The 16,494-nt window shown below is 36.8% G+C and overlaps 1 pseudogene; it reads left to right on the forward strand.

The window, feature by feature from the left end:
• Nucleotides 1–3,717: 3,717 nt before the first annotated feature.
• On the forward strand, nt 3,718–5,295 carry LOC125665674 (G-protein coupled receptor Mth2-like; annotated as a pseudogene).
• The last annotated feature ends 11,199 nt before the right edge of the window (nt 5,296–16,494 follow it).

Consider the following 16,494-nt stretch of genomic DNA (forward strand, 5'->3'; position numbering starts at 1 on the left):
AATGCGTATTTCGCTGCCTTCAGAGATCAACTTTGAAGTCGCTCATCTTCGACAGATTGCGAAAATACGGGAAATTGCATTGTTGAGGCCTCGATCTACTCAAAGTAAGTCTTCAAATATCAGAAAATGCAATAATTTGCGGCTTTTAACTCTGTGAAAATTTCTACTACATGAAAACTTACCCTTGCATGCAAAGTTGTCACTAATAGTAAATCCAACACAAGAAATATGTAAGCAAGTGACAAATCGTGATTCACATGTCAATGTGAGTGACGTCATGTGGTAAAATGTGACGTATGATTTTTTGTTTGCTTTGTTGAAAGGCGGATCAGCAATGAAACACACACCCACCTTTCGCCAATGAGAAATGTATTTGAAAATGAACAGGACAATTTTTACTTGGTAAATCATTAATTCGAGTATACTATCTTTGTATTAATCTATTTTAAAATAATCCGATCATCATACAGAGAAAGATGATTTACAACAGTGATAAGCGTACAAGTAGATGTAATTGACAACGAGAAAACAGTATGTGTATCAAACCGAAGTATCTTATTGTACACGTTGACTTTCTATTCCATAGAAGGCTGAAAACAGTGCTGTGATGTAAATTTAGAGAGAGAAAAAAAAATTGTTCCGGCTTCTGGTTGTCAAGGGTGTGTGTCCCCATACCAAACCAGGTTATACAAAAATAACCTGCGTTCCTCAATTGTAATTTCAGAGACAAAGATACAATAAGAATTAAATCAAATATACAGTATATATATATATATATATATATATATATATATATATATATATATATATATATATATTGTAGAAAAATAATTACTATTCCGAACAACTAGTACACAATCTTTAGATCTATATTTGAAGTACATGTATATTTATACTTTTCTTAATTTTATTTTCTTCAATTTAATCTACCGATGTAATAATATCCACAGTCCTGTGTTTTTATGATACACATATTGTACATACAGGCCTAGTTATACGATACTTTGTATCTCAGATGTTATGTTTTTTTTAAAAAGTAGAGAATATAGGCCTGATTATTTTATACATAATAATGCATATATTCATTTTGTGTATTAAAAAGCATTTTTACCAATAGAGGCCAATACAAAAAATAGCGACATTTGCTTGAAATTGGGAAATATGTTTTATGCAAAGAGATAGGGAGAAAATTAATCCATAGTATAATTGGGCTCCTTCTGACTTTCAATTTTGTCAAAACTTACCTCATTAAAATAAATAGAGGCTAAGAAATTAGGTTTACTTAACAATTTTGAAGTAAAAATTATAATCTGTGGGCCTGTGATGAAAATTTATGATTGATTAGGCTACTCTACTTGATTTGTTTTCATTGTTTGGGAATTTCAAAACAAATATTGGAAATATATCTGCTCTTTTGCATTGAGAATGGGGCCTTATTTCAGCCCCCTACATACCCTAAAAAGTTCCTGCAGTGATCAATCTCATAACTCCTATAAGCAATACAAAATCGATAGTTGGACAAACACGAACCCCTGGATATACCAGAGGTGGGATCAGGTGTCTAGGAGGAGTAAGCGCCCCCTGTCGACCGGATGTCACGAAATGATTTGTAGACGTTAGATCTCGAGAACATGAATTCGCGAGTGATCTCTTGATCAAGCGTTCTTACATGAATATTAACAATATAAAAATAAAAACGAATATTTTCATTTTGCGAGGTATGCTTCTCCAAAGATTACGCGAAAATAAATTCGCGTAACACATAATTAGAAATGTATAGTATATTTTGGGATTATGTAACCTTTCCGGGGTTTTCAGCTCCGTGTGGCCCTCAACTGAAGGTGATATTATAACTCTTGATATATAACTACATAAACTTAAATTTCTGTGTGATTTTTTTTCATAAATCGACAGCTGAATTTCAAATACCCACCTTTCATGTGATAACGTATAAGCTCAAAGACCTTTAATATTGATACAATCTCCAAATGCTATAATGAGAAAGAATATGAAAGAATCATACATATACTATTACAGTTCTATTCCCTGGTTTTGAGTAGATGTTTTATACTCGTGTTCATTCATGAAAGGAAAGGCGAGTCGAATCATAACAATATCTTTGGTAACCCTACACTTAATAGGAGACAATACATGCTAATTAGGATATAATAAAACAACATTAATCTGGATGAAAGTGAATATCAGTTCAATCAATGAAACAATTCGTTTCTTCTTTTACTTTTGTCTCGAAATGATACAGCACACAGATATGTCGTTGATTCAGAGGCGACATGATATCATTGATTTTAGTAATAAAGATCATGAAGAATATTTGAAATAAGGTATTCAATTTGAGTTTTATTGGACATTTGATAACTTATAACTTTGAACATATTGTTTGCTCTGCTACATTTAATAGATAGATAATCAGTCGCCCTTTGATCATATTCGACAAACAGGTTTTTATCATCCCTCTTTATTAATAAGCATTGGATCACATTACGATGGTTTTATATATAAACCCGCTTGAACTCCTTGAGGAAAACTCTTAACTATATTCATCCTGTCGCAATTTCTTTTGTTCGTTTACAAATTTTGGAAAATGAACACAGCGCCCTTTATTATTGCTCTTACATTCTGCTCTGTGCAGTATGTGTTGTGTAAATTGGATCCGGAATAATTTCCCGCAATTTTTCAGACACCTGAAAAAGTACATTGTCCGGAGAGATATCAGTGTCAGGGAAGATCCCACTCTACCAGGTTGGACAACTGTCAGTGTGATGCTGATTGCTTGATATACGAAGATTGTTGTCACGACTTCAGAAACAACCACACAGTGGAAAACAAGACGATTCCCAGATTTACATGTGAGTTTAGAGGTGATATTGACTTAGAAAATTTCATTTACATTGTGAATTCATGTCCATCTGGCACTGATTCATATCTTAAAGAGAAATGTGAAGCCGAGAGCGAAGTGTTCGACCATCCGTCCAGTGGTCCGAGTTCGGGATATTTGTATAAAAACATGTATTGCGCTTTATGTAATTTTGATGATTACGTCATGTGGAATCCAGGAATTCAGTGTTTTTGGAAAGATTCACTTCCGGCGAATTTGTCAGTATCCTCCTTACAGAATGATACCGATTGTTACGTCACATACTCGCCTCCAGAAGAAAACCTGAAACAGCGGACTTGTTTTCCAATCAGTTCTAATGAGACTGAATGTCAGAACAAAACTTTGATGACGTTATGTAAATTCGGAGATTACGTGCCTCTATTTGGACTGAAGATTGTCTTTCGAAACATCTACTGTGCAAAATGTCAAAGTTATCTAGAATCAACCCTAGAATGTACAATGAAGTCTACAAAGTTAATTCCTGCTTTAGTAAAGAATCGCCATTACAAATATAGTTACAGAATTCTATTTGATTTAAATTTGAAAAAGGAGATGAGAGAGATGCAGTTCAAAGGTGCATTGGTGGAGTCATCTACGAATTCACTGTCTAATGTCTGTAGCACAGACCATCTGCTGGACCCACTCACAGGACAATGTTATAAGATACTGTGCAAACCTCCGATTGTTTATCAAAATGGTAAATGTTTATTGAAAGAGCGGTTTACTACCGACCTAAACAACACATCGTCATGTATTTCTCGAATTTTTCGCCAAAATGAGTTCGAATTAATCAATTCCACCACAATTTTTGTGTTCGCCCTCAACAGAACGATGCATGATTTTACGCTCTCGGAAAATGAAAGCGATGCATACGTTTGTATAAACGCAACGGAAACTGATCAAATGACTTACACAAGACTTGCGATCTATTTTTCCAAAGAAGAGAGTCTGCTGTCTTTCGTTGGTGGAAGTTTGTCATTGACGTGTCTGCTAGTGTGTTTGACTGTTTACGTTTGTTTCCCTAAGCTGCACAATGTTCCTGGCAAAAACCTTATATGCTTGATGGCATCCTTGTTCGTTGCGCAATTATTACATTTAATAGCGCCATTTATTTTCGAGATGAAAAACCAAACTTTATGCAAGGCTCTATCAGTTGTAACGCATTTTGCCTTCCTAGCTGCTTTCTTCTGGATGAATGTGATGTCTTTCGACGTATGTTTTACATTTTCAACGGGTTTTACTAATTCGGGTGAAAGGAATAGTTCTTCAAAACGTGTGCGATTTTATTCGCTCTATGCTTGATTGGGTGCTGTTATCATAGTTGGGTCTGCAGCCTCAGTTGAATATACTTCAGATTCAAGTTTTAAACCTGGATATGGTGAGGGAGTCTGTTGGATTTCAAATAGCAGAGGTTTAATTGTCTTCTTTTTGGTCCCCGTCGCAATTCTTTTGTGTTCAAATTTTGTTTTCTTCATTATGTCTGTCATAAGTATACACGTGTCATCCAAGAAAACTTCCCGGATTCTGAAGAGAAAGAACACTTGCAAATTACTAATTTACATAACACTGTCGGTTGTGATGGGATTAACCTGGTGTTTTGGTTTCTCAGCAGCGGCAACCAATAATCAGGCGTTGTGGTATTTGTTCATTATCTTCAATACTTTACAAGGATTCTTCATAGCCACTTTCTTTGTATGTACGAAAAAGGTCCTCCAAGTCGTCCGAGATGGCGCTTGTTTTACTTGTAGAAAATCTTTAACTTCAAAGCTCAAGAGTGAGGAAAAGAAGAGTGCTTCTAGGAAAGTCGAAGCCTGATATAAGTGTAGAACATGAACTTTGTAGGAGTAGTCTGTACAGTTTCTGGGTTTTTTCTTTTCGCGATTATTTTTGTGCAGCTTCCTTCTTTTTTTTTTACTTTGGATTTTACACAATTCCAATTTTTTATATTTTTATTTTCATCATCAACGTCCCTGGTCCCACATGTATCATGTGTATATATAATCATTGAGGATGTTATCTTTTCTCTCTCTCTCTCTCTCTCTCTCTCTCTCTCTCTCTCTCTCTCTCTCTTTCGGTGGCTCAGTGGTAGAGCATTCGTTTTGTAACCAGGAGGTTATGATTTTGACCACAACCTCGTTAACATACATATAGGTAGTGATTGCTCCTTTGCCAAACGATCGGCCTTTTGAAGTGACAGTCACGGGTTTTTCGGATATGACCTTAAAAACAGAGGTCCCGTGTCGCGACGAGCGTTGGCACGTTAAAGAACACTCAATGCTGAGCGCTAAGCATGGGTCTAAATTTGTGATACTTCACTTAAAGCTGGTGACGTCTCAAAATGAATAAGAAAATCTCGACGGGACGTAAAGCAATCTCTCTCTCTCTCTCTCTCTCTCTCTCTCTCTCTCTCTCTCTCTCTCTCTCTCTCTCTTAAAGTACTTGTAAGGGATGTGTTAACATCTGGAAATTTATTTCCAGATCATTTAAATTGAATTATAGCATTGCATACCATGTATATTTACATATTGATTAATTTAATGTCACAATCGAGAATATTTTACTCATATAGAGACGTGACGATTGCCGGTGAAGGACTGTATTTGGACTTATGCTCGGAGCTTACGACGTTTGAGCATTGGGGGATTCTTATAGTGCCACACCTACTGTGACGCGGGGCCTTGACTCTCTTATCCGACAAACCGCCCTATTTAAGCACCTCTTACGACAAACAAGGGCTAATGAGAATTTATTCTAACATGGATCCCCACGCGACTATATTTAAATGTGTTGTTGGGGGGATCAACTGAAACCTTTAAGAATTTAACTCTAAATTGGTTTGGGGTGTCGGAGTTATTTTCATCGATGCAATATTACATTTTCATTCTCATTTTATCACTGTCATAATAAAAAAGATAAAGGGTGGGGGTACTGGGGATAAGCGGCCGTTATGCCTATACACCGTGGATAAGCAAAATTTTAAAGACTTATTCTTTTCAGTTTTGCTAAAACGTCGCCGCACCGTATTCTAATTCACAATCGCATGCTACTTAATGTACCTTGATGTATTACTAATCTGAGAGAGACAGAATATTGATCCGCCTCATGTAGTTATAGCCTCTGAGAAAATAGACGATGATCTCCACATCCTTACTAAGAAAAGCTTGCTTTTGGACACACCCCGTTTTCAGAAACGCAATTTAGGACTATTTAAAGGTTGACATTACCTACTTAGTCGGACGAATTTACTCTAAAATATACGCCTTTTTGAAAAGCGGATCCCGGAAGTCGTCCAACTGTTAGTTTAGTTTCGTATCCGGGAAGCAGTTGTTGTAGCGAATGCAATGCCCTCTGGTGATGACACAAAATGACGAATACAATTGCAGTGACATTGGGTGTCTAAATTACGATAGGGGCGGATTGCCAGGGTGTCACTCCCTTTTTACCATAAGCAGAAACCTTGAACCGCTCTCTTAGGTCGGGGATTTGAAGGGACAAGTGAATTTTGTCAGTATTTGTTGTTTACTTTGTGTTTTCAATATATAGTAGTTATTCTTTGATAATTGATCGGGCGTTTAGTATTGTTCTTCGGTCAGAGGATCACTTTATTGGCGTCGCCGGTAAGGATTGTTTTTCGAATCATAGCAGCGCCCCGTGGCCACACGGGGGAGCCATTTTGAAATGAAACAATTTCTTGGTTTATTTTGTTAGTTTCAACAGTAATGAGGTGGTACCTTGGGAAACATTTCTTACATCAGCCCTACGAATAGTGACAAAGGGGAACATACTAGTAGTGGTATATATGACCAATCTCAGACCCCCAGCAAGTGCCTATCCTCACATGCGGAAGTTCTTCCCTATGACACTAGTACATATCTCAGGATCGGTCAGATTTTGATGCATCGCCAGTTGAAAGGGTTCTAGGCAAGTGATGTGCCCGAAGGGTATATGAGGAATGCAGGAAAGGGGACTGTGTTTTGGTCGCTCACCATTCAGACAGGTCAGGTCAAGGTCGAGATCTCCACTGGTTAGGCATGTCAATACAGAAGTATGTAGGACTGATGATAAGGACAGTTTCGAGATATTTAGCCAGTATGTGTTGGTTGGCTCGTCTCCAAGAGCCGGGACCAGTGCTACGTAAGACCTTAGGGAGCTCCAGTACAGGGTCAGAAAATGACAGTGGAGTTTTGTTGTCGACAGTTGTAGGTGTTCAGAGAACCACTGACTGGCACAAACACGGGTGCTACCAGGTCAGAGGGTACTGAGGCAGGTGTTAGTCACCATGATGGTTTGTTGGATGTCACCTCGGATAGTGTCGGTTGCCATAGCGATATGACTTCTCGGGGTAACTGTGGATATTCTCTGGGTTTTGAGGTTGACATAACTGTTGAGGCATACTATCCTTCCACAGTGTCTTAAGGTCGGGATGACCAGTTCTCGGATACAGAGGTTGAATCTGTGGTGAAAATGCTTTCTAGTATAGTGTAAGGTAGTTTGGGTTGTTCCAGGCCTGGATCTATGTATGCACTATTGTTTTTTGGGTTGAGGTCTGTGTAGATTTCCCATGTGAGAGTAAAAGTATGCGGGGCTCAATGGTAGTGCTAGAGACTGTTGCCAAGTAGCACAGTCTAATCATTACAGATGCACCAGCCCTGGTTGAAGCACTAGCAAATCAGTTCTTTGGGAGTCTGTCCCCATGGTACCTGAAGAATGCACCACCGTGTGCTTGTCCGATAGTTGTTGTGTTGTGTCTTGGTCTACTGGGAATGACCATACGCGGGGGTTGTGTCTCCATCTGGCTTGGGCAGGGTCGCTGATGGGTGGTGGAATGGGAGTGTTCTCTCTCAAACTGTGAGGCTTTCTCCTGATAAACTTCAAAATAATAAACCAGATGGGTTTGTTGCTGTTGACTTCGAGAGTTTCCATGTTGTAGGGTGATTGCTGTGTAGCTTAGGGTCGCGAGCTACGGGGAACAATAGGCTGGTCTGTATTAACCACGCCGTTGTTGGGCGGGGACTTTTCCTTGAAGTGTTCCATCTGCTGACCTGGAAGTTGTGATGTCGTCTGTTGTGGTGTCCCGTATCCTCATTATATCTACGATGGTATCTGTTTTGTGAGGTGTTCGTGTGACGAAGTTCGTGACCATATGTGACTCTGTGATGTGACTTTCCTGTTCGTGGATTTCGTGTGATGTGGTGTTTGATCGTGACATTTTGTGTTGTGAACTTCTTTTTGGACTGTTAAAGTGTTATGATGGTATTGACTAAAGTTATATTATATACTATTATATTGTAAATTATTGATGAATCATTGGGGAAAAATTCCTTTGTTTATTTGTACGATTTTATGTCTCGTTTAAATTCAGCATTTCGCAATTTCTATGATCGTTATAACGATCTAATTTGCCATTACAACCTATCATTGCGTCAAATGCTGTCGGACGTGTTTCATACCGATAATTAGATAGGTCTTGGTTTACTAACTTTCTCTACCGATAACTTCGTTTAACTGATCAAGATATTGGGAACATAGTGGGGGTGACCGGTCGACAGGAGATGTTTACTCCTCCTAGACACCTGATCCTACCTCTGGAAAAGCCAGGGCTCCGTGTTTGCCAAACTCTCTACTTTGTATTCCTTGTGGAAGTTATAAGATTCATCACTGTTTGTTATCTTTGCCTTTCATGTATCTATTGTAAGCTACAGTGCTGTAGAATAAACTTGGGACATTCCTCCTCAAAATGGGGGATGTAGTGATTGGGGAGGGATGTTAAGATTTCTAATTGGGCTCGGAGTTCTATGATATTGCATGTGCTACGTTGTCTCTCTAACAACGAGCGGGCGTGTTTCGTAGAGCGCAGCACTGTGGTTATTGTATACGTGTAGAAATCAAAGTTGTTCTGTTTATCAGTTAATATATATGTGTTTGTAAGAAAAGTGTTTTTTAGGTGTTTCTTTATAGAAAATCAGGTAGAGGAAATTAATTCTGTGTGACCGTATTTTGAAGTAGTAAAAGCTAGAAAATTTATGCATATTTCCATTTTAGTGTTAATTTGATCTGTGTATTGCTTTAATGTGCTGATCAAAGAGGAGTACGGAGGGAATCGCATTTTGATCATCGCCTTTCATCACTAAGTTTTTTATCAGATAAATCAACCAGCGAAGGGTCTTCCAATTTTGGATTGGAATATTCTTCCTCCAAATGGGGGGGAACATAGTGAAATTGGTTGTCTAAATTACGCTAATGACCGATTGTCCGGGTTCCGCCCCTTTTTTAACGGAAGCAGGAATCCCGAATCTATTTCTTCGCTCTGGAATTTGAAGAGGCAAGGCCGCGTGTCGACTGACCAGAGAATTGTGTCAGTATCTGACGTTTATTGTGTGTTTTCCAATATATTTTCGCTATTCTTTAAGTGATCGGGTTTTTAGTGTTGTTTTTCGGTCAGCGGACAACTTTACAATGAATGGATGAACAAGGAAAGCGGAACCACAAGTGAATCTTGATGATATTAAATACAAATTCAAAATGTAAAGAATGCAATATGTCGTCATGAAATTAAGGATTTCATATTTATTATAAACATGATGTAAGAATTAAGAAAAAAATTAGATATGATATATGTGACATGGAATTAAAGACATCATGTAGTAAAATAAAATTTAGAATTAAGAATGGAATTTGAAATGTTATGAGGTAACATGGAATTAAAAATGACATATAGTAAAATCAAAGGTAAAAATTAAGAATGCAACCCCATTAAATGGCTGTACTTGATATTCTAGAGATTGTACAATTGATGTTTGACCTTGAAATTGGTGCCAAATCATCACCTTTTCCAGTGTTGAATTAAATTAAAGCAATACAAGCTGTAACTAACGGTGAATAAATTGAATGATAAAAGAACAAATATTTGTGATTGAATATATTATATAATTTCATATCATCAAAGTAAATTTGAATTAATAAACCCATCAAATCAGACGAAAATGTCGATTTATGAATCATTGTCATACTCTTAGTCATGTCTGCTCGTAATATCCGATGTGCATTCACCTCGGAGGTCACCAGGTCATAAAAATGCGAAGAAGAAGCACTGCGCACATGTCAGATTTGTAAACAATGCAATCTGCTAATTATGTAGGAAATTAAGTTTTAAAATTTCATTTCAGTGGCACATTTGCGTCACTTGATTACTGTCTTTACATTTAAAATATTTAGTCACCCACGACACGATATACTTTTTAAAACAGTCAAAACGTGTAGTTACTCAGTTTCCACCTCGTTCTCAGAAACCCGATTACGCTCGGCTATCATTGTTCCCATGTCCGTGTATACGACACAATGGCGGTTTATATGAAATGTTCATTTTATGCATGCTCTCAAACAATATTGTCTTGTTTATTTCGCTGATTTTTTTCATGAGATCTTGAGAATTAGTTTATACCGAGAGGTTTTAATTGTTGCATAACTGGATATTTGAAAAATACCGTCAGCTACAACTTGAATTGCTTTAATGTCTTGTTGTTCATACAGTTGACGCATGTAGTTTTTAATCGATTATACGCAACTTACTTCCTCATACTTGTTTAATGCTCTTCGTGTAGACGTTACACGGCTCAATTTTTCCTTAGCAGCATCAATTGTTGACAGCATCTGCCATTTTAATCAATTCACTTAATATCTGATATACTTAAAATCTCAACTACCTTAAAATTGATCAAAACACAACTCTTGTGATATTGCACATAGATAAGAGAATTGAACATTATTTGTTTGGCCTTCTTGATTTTTTGCTTTTGTTTAATTTATTTCATTTTGTTTTTACCCATTTTCCCCTTCTTTAGAGTTTTGGGTATTTCAGGTCTTTAGTGCATTTCTCATATAGCAGTTAGAGTCAGGAGTTGATGTTTCGTAAAATAAGCGACCCAGACACGGCGAAAATAAAGAATTTTATTAAAGAATGAGGAGGCAAGTAACGTATATTTGATGAGGAATTTTAATTGATAGGTCTGAAATCTTCTAAAATCTTGTCTAAATTTCGCTGCTGTCATAGGTGAAAATCCCCCGGTGACCTGGACCGGTAAATATCCTAGTAAAAATAAACAGGTGAAATTGAGAGAACGATGACGTATATCTCTATTATGTTTAGAACCTGTGTCTTGAATTTTGGCATGCAACTAGTTAAAACATTAATATATGCCAGGAGACCGGTAAGTTACGCATATCGCACCTAGTTTCTGATTTTTTTTTCGGCATTTGAAGCGAGTGGGTAGTTCTTTATCTGGGTCAGAGTTAGACCCCTTTCTATATTTATGGTATACCATAGTTCGGGCCCAAATGGGCATAGCCCCTGTGAGCAGAATGTTAGCACATGTCCCCTCCAATTTCTACCCCCCATGCCCTTTCGGACTAAAGATATATTTGTTTTAATACTTTAATGCAAGTAGTTTAAAGTATATGTTATTTTCATAATAAAACAGAAAAAAACCTCCTGAAAGCCTAGTACGATTTCAGATGTGGAACATACATCTACATATCTATTTGCAATATTACAGGTAAATAAAAGTTGAATACTTTAATTCATGGCATTTTTGCACTTCCCAAACTAATTTATGAGTTCGTTTTATAAGTTCTTCTGATAATAAAATTTATTGAGATTCTCAATAATTATATACACAGTACATTAAAATTCGCAGCAACGGACATTACGATGAATGAACAACTCTGTTTACGTTGTACACCTATGCATTATTCATTGTGGTTTACATTTCGATTGGTAAACAGAACCACATGGGCGACACGTTTGATCTGCCATTATTACATTGACGTAGATCATTCCTAATCTGAAGTTTGGCTGATTTTCTTAAGCTACCCATGGAACCGTCCCTCTCAATCATCGAGTCATCACAGCCACAAGACACTTTCTTAAACTCTTTTTGTTTTCAACTACTCTATGATGGTCTAAAGACTTCCGAAGAATAAATTCACGCGACAACGCACAAGTTTATTTGATCACGTGACTGTTATGCGTCGCTACCTTAAAAGCACCAAGAAGAATTATTTCACAGTCCTGGCGCACTTCAATGAGGGATGTCTCCAATTTCTCTAGAAATATTACTGTTCTGCAAGTGTAAAGGTCATTTTAAGACCAAGGGTGTGACTTACATCTGACATGTAATGTCGGTATATTTAGAAATATATTTCGCATAGACAGCATTCACTGACCAAATTCATAAATAAAGCAATGTCTACTGATTTTGAAGTTAAAGATTTGCCAGTTGGTCAGAAATTTCAGGGTTATATATTTTGAATACTTGCATACTCAAAACGATGTTGAAGTAAAGGAACAATCACTTTTTAAAAGCTTTACAAATTTTGATTGACATTCATTTGATTGAAATCCATAGTCTATCGGGGTGGGGACTTTAGAATGAAGAAAATAACCATATTTGATTAAAGATCATATTTTCCCGAAGGAATTAAATTATGTATGGGAATTCATTCAAAATCATGAGTACGAAATATCCGACACGATGCATTTAAACCACTTCAAGGTTATGATCAAAACATTTCACATAGGGCCATTTCTACAGTACACCCGTTGGTAGCCAGACAATGTAGATACAAAGTGATCAATGTACAATCAGACTCTGCGCCAATTATGTTTGATTTTTCAAAGACAGAAACAAATCAATGTAGAATGCCCACCGCTTACAAGCTGACATCAAACGAAGAGCAATTCCATACATAAGTATCACACAAGTTTATTGTCAAAACAAAAACATATCCATCAGTGATGGTGAACTCTACTCGACATAATGTTTTATATTCATATTTGATCTACAATTACGTTAAAACGTTAAAAATCAGTCAAAGATATTCAAAAAATGTCATGATTTATTTATACATGTAATATGGCTATATACACTCATGTCCCAAAGAAGTATCATTCAGAAATTATAACCTATATTCCATATACTATATGCTAAATTTGTTTATTGAAAAAAGAAAAAACCAACATTTTATAATTTAAAAAAAATCCTTTTACAGCGGGTACGTAAAATACTAAAAGCAACCTCCTTGTGGAAAGGGAAAAAAACGATTTATTGTGAGCACACGAGGAAATACCAACTGGTCATGAAAAACATGCGTCAGTAGAACTAACGTATACAGTTTCCACAGTTTTAAAAGCTACCCTACACCTTCTTCAACCATATTTGTGGTTATTTGTATCAAAAGGGAAATGGCATTAGATTTACCATTATAGATTTGAGACATGTTTTATTACGATTACTCATGAATTAAAGGACTCGAGCCACGAACACCCTGTAATGGCCTATGCTTGGGGTGAAATCTAAAGTGTATTTTGCGGATTTTTTCTATCCTTGATTTCCATGTATACTATTTACCTAAATCGCATGTCACCTTAATTTGTGAAACCGGATGTTGATTACTTGAAATTAAACGTCAAACCCATACATGTATTTGATATTTTCCCGGATTTTACCACCTCTTTTTTCACTTTGAGGCAATATTTTTATATTGCGTGAGTTTTTGATGTTGTATTTATGTTATGTAAAACTCTACTCGTGGGTCTTTCCAAATCTGTACACCAGGCAAAGGATAAAACGAGTCAGGATTCGTGAAAACATAATTATTTTTAATAAACAAAATATATCTAAATGTGAAATCATCAATTTCAACTGTTGTACATCAATTATTTCCAACTATGCAAATATTTATATCCAGGCAAAAATATCCGTCCCTACAAAAATACCCATCCTTCGCTCATTCAGGCCTTCACCATTAATTTCATCCAATATAATATGATTATCAACTTTATAATTCAGCTCTTATAATTTATTCAGCTCCCTCTATTCAGTTATAAATAATTATACCGAGCGAAGCTCGGACGGGCCGAAGGCCCGTCCGCGAAACAAGGCTCTAAAGGTAACACGTATGTAAAAGAAAAAAGTCAAAATCAGCAAAAGAAAAAGAGATAATCTCTATATACGTTCACTGAAATTTTCGTGATCCATATGGACGCCGCCATTTATTTTTTCCATTACCTGCTTCAACAGTTATTCGTGTTTTATTTTGAATGCCAATAATAGAAGACTCTAACGTGCAATTCGTAATTTAAACACTCAGTTTGTTGAAAGTGAATAGTATCATTATCATTGTAGCAGGTTTTAGCAAATAAATACATATAAAACCGTAATACGACTAAATAGATGAACGAGTTCATGAGTTTCTTTGAATAAGAATATACGATAAAATTACGGTTACTTTTTTACCATTTTGAATTTATTGGTTAATTTTGTTTAGTTTTAACGGCCTTTTTCATTGCATACGGAATGTATTATTGTTGTTTATAATATGTTTGCTTTGAAAAAGAGAAAAAAGTCTAGGCTAAATGTGACGTCACAATGCACAGTTTACGTCGCCTTGCGTTTTATTTCCCGCGTTCAATGAATAGGCGGATCATGTAAAACTGTTGTCCCCATATAAACTTCTTTAATATTGAGATGTGACGTCACAATGCACAGTTTACGTCGCCTTGCGTTTTATTTCCCGCGTTCAATGAATAGGCGGATCATGTAAAACTGTTGTCCCCATATAAACTCCTTTAATATTGAGATGTTACGGGGTGTTTAGCGCAAGGAAATTTCATTCAAAATATATATTTATAAATGAATCATAATCTACCGTACTTAACGGAATTATGATAACCACTCGAGACACGGATTTACGTACATGCTTCGCTCGGTCCAACGGCCACACCGTATACATATTATTTTTACCCAACGGGACTGAAGAGGCTGTTCCATGCTTGTTCCTCTTTGGGATGTTAGCAGTACAGAGCCGATATCAGAAGTGATCTTTTTCAACTGTCGTTTGCCTTTTTATTGACGTCGGGCTCGATTGTATGACGTCATGGCGTGTTAGTGTTAGCCGCCATTTACAAGGATGTTGACTGTGTATTGTTTATATGTGGTGAAGGGAATCTGCGCGTGTGAAGCGAGATCCCTGGATAAACAAATAAATATCAACATAGGTGGTAGACATAGATTATCACCTGCGTATGTAATAATAACGGGATGGATATGATAAAATTCGGCGCTTGAGAATGAACGAGGAATTTCGGGACGAAACTCGGTAATTATTATGTCTCCGAACACAAAGTGTCGGAGACATATTGTTTTTGCTCCGTTTCTTATTTGTCTCCGAACACAAAGTGTCGGAGACATATTGTTTTTGCTCCGTTTCTTATTATGTGTCCGAACGTAAAGTGTCGGAGACATATTGTTTTTGCTCCGTTTCTTATTATTCTTATTTTCTTCTTCTTCTTTTTATTCCTCTTCTTTCCAGAGAAATTTGTCCGCTCGATTTTATGAAAGTCTGTCAACAGATCCACTTCAAACTTTGTGAGCTGATAGGGGGTCATAAGGAGGGGTGCAATCAACTTTCGAAATTTTCAAAAATGGCCGCCATTTCAAAATGGCGGCCAAAAACGTCAAAAAATCAAGGTTGTCGGATTTCAACCAAATTCTATTTCTAAGGTAATTTGATGACCCCGAGTTCATTCCCACCCTCAAAAATTTTTTTTGAGCCGCCATTTTCAAAATGGCCGCCATATACCAAAATATTTTAAAATGTTAAAATCTCTACAACATTTGGTTTCTGGGGTAATTAGAGGGTTCACAGTTCATTTCTAGCATCAGTATTTCCTTCTAATCTATTTTCAAATGTTTCAAAATGGCCGCCATTGAAGAAAATGGCGGCCAAAAATCAGGTCCGTCGGATTTCAACCAAACTTAGTTCCTAGGGTTTTTTGAGGATCCTGAGTGCATATCTGGCATTAAAAACCATTTCTGACATGGGGAGGTGTTCGGAGACATTTGTGTTGGCATCCCAACACAGTTATAGCTCGTTATTCTTATTTTCTTCTTCTTCTTTTTATTCCTCTTCTTTCCAGAGAAATTTGTCCGCTCGATTTCATGAAAGTGTTTTGACAGATCCACTTCAAACTTTGTGAGCTGATAGGGGGTCATGAGGAGGGGTGCAATCAACTTTCAAAATTTTCAAAATGGCCGCCGTTTCAAAATGGCGGCCAAAAACGTCCAAAAACCAAGGTTGTCGGATTTCAACCAAATTTTATTTCTAGGGTAATTTGGTAACTCCGAGTTCATTCCCACCCTCAAAAAAAAAATTTGAGCCGCCATTTTCAAAATGGCCGCCTTATACCAAAATATTTGAAAATGTTAAAATCTCTACAACATTTGGTTTCTGGGGTAATTGGAGGGTCCACAGTTCATTTCTCGCTTCAGTATTTCCTTCCAATCTGTTTTCAAATGTTTCAAAATGGCCGCCATTGAACAAAATGGTGACCAAAAATCAAGTCCGTCGGATTTCAACCGCACTTAGTTTCTAGGTTTTTTTTAAGGATCCTGAGTGAATATCTGGCATCAAAAAGCATTTCTGACATGGGGAGGTGTTCGGAGACATTTGTGTTGGCATCCCAACACAGTTATAGCTCGTTATTCTTTTCTTCTTATTTTTCCTCTTCTTTAGTGAGAAATTTGTCCGACCGATTTTGT

Source organism: Ostrea edulis, chromosome 10 (assembly GCF_947568905.1).
Source record: "Ostrea edulis chromosome 10, xbOstEdul1.1, whole genome shotgun sequence".
Classification (NCBI taxonomy): domain Eukaryota; kingdom Metazoa; phylum Mollusca; class Bivalvia; order Ostreida; family Ostreidae; genus Ostrea; species Ostrea edulis.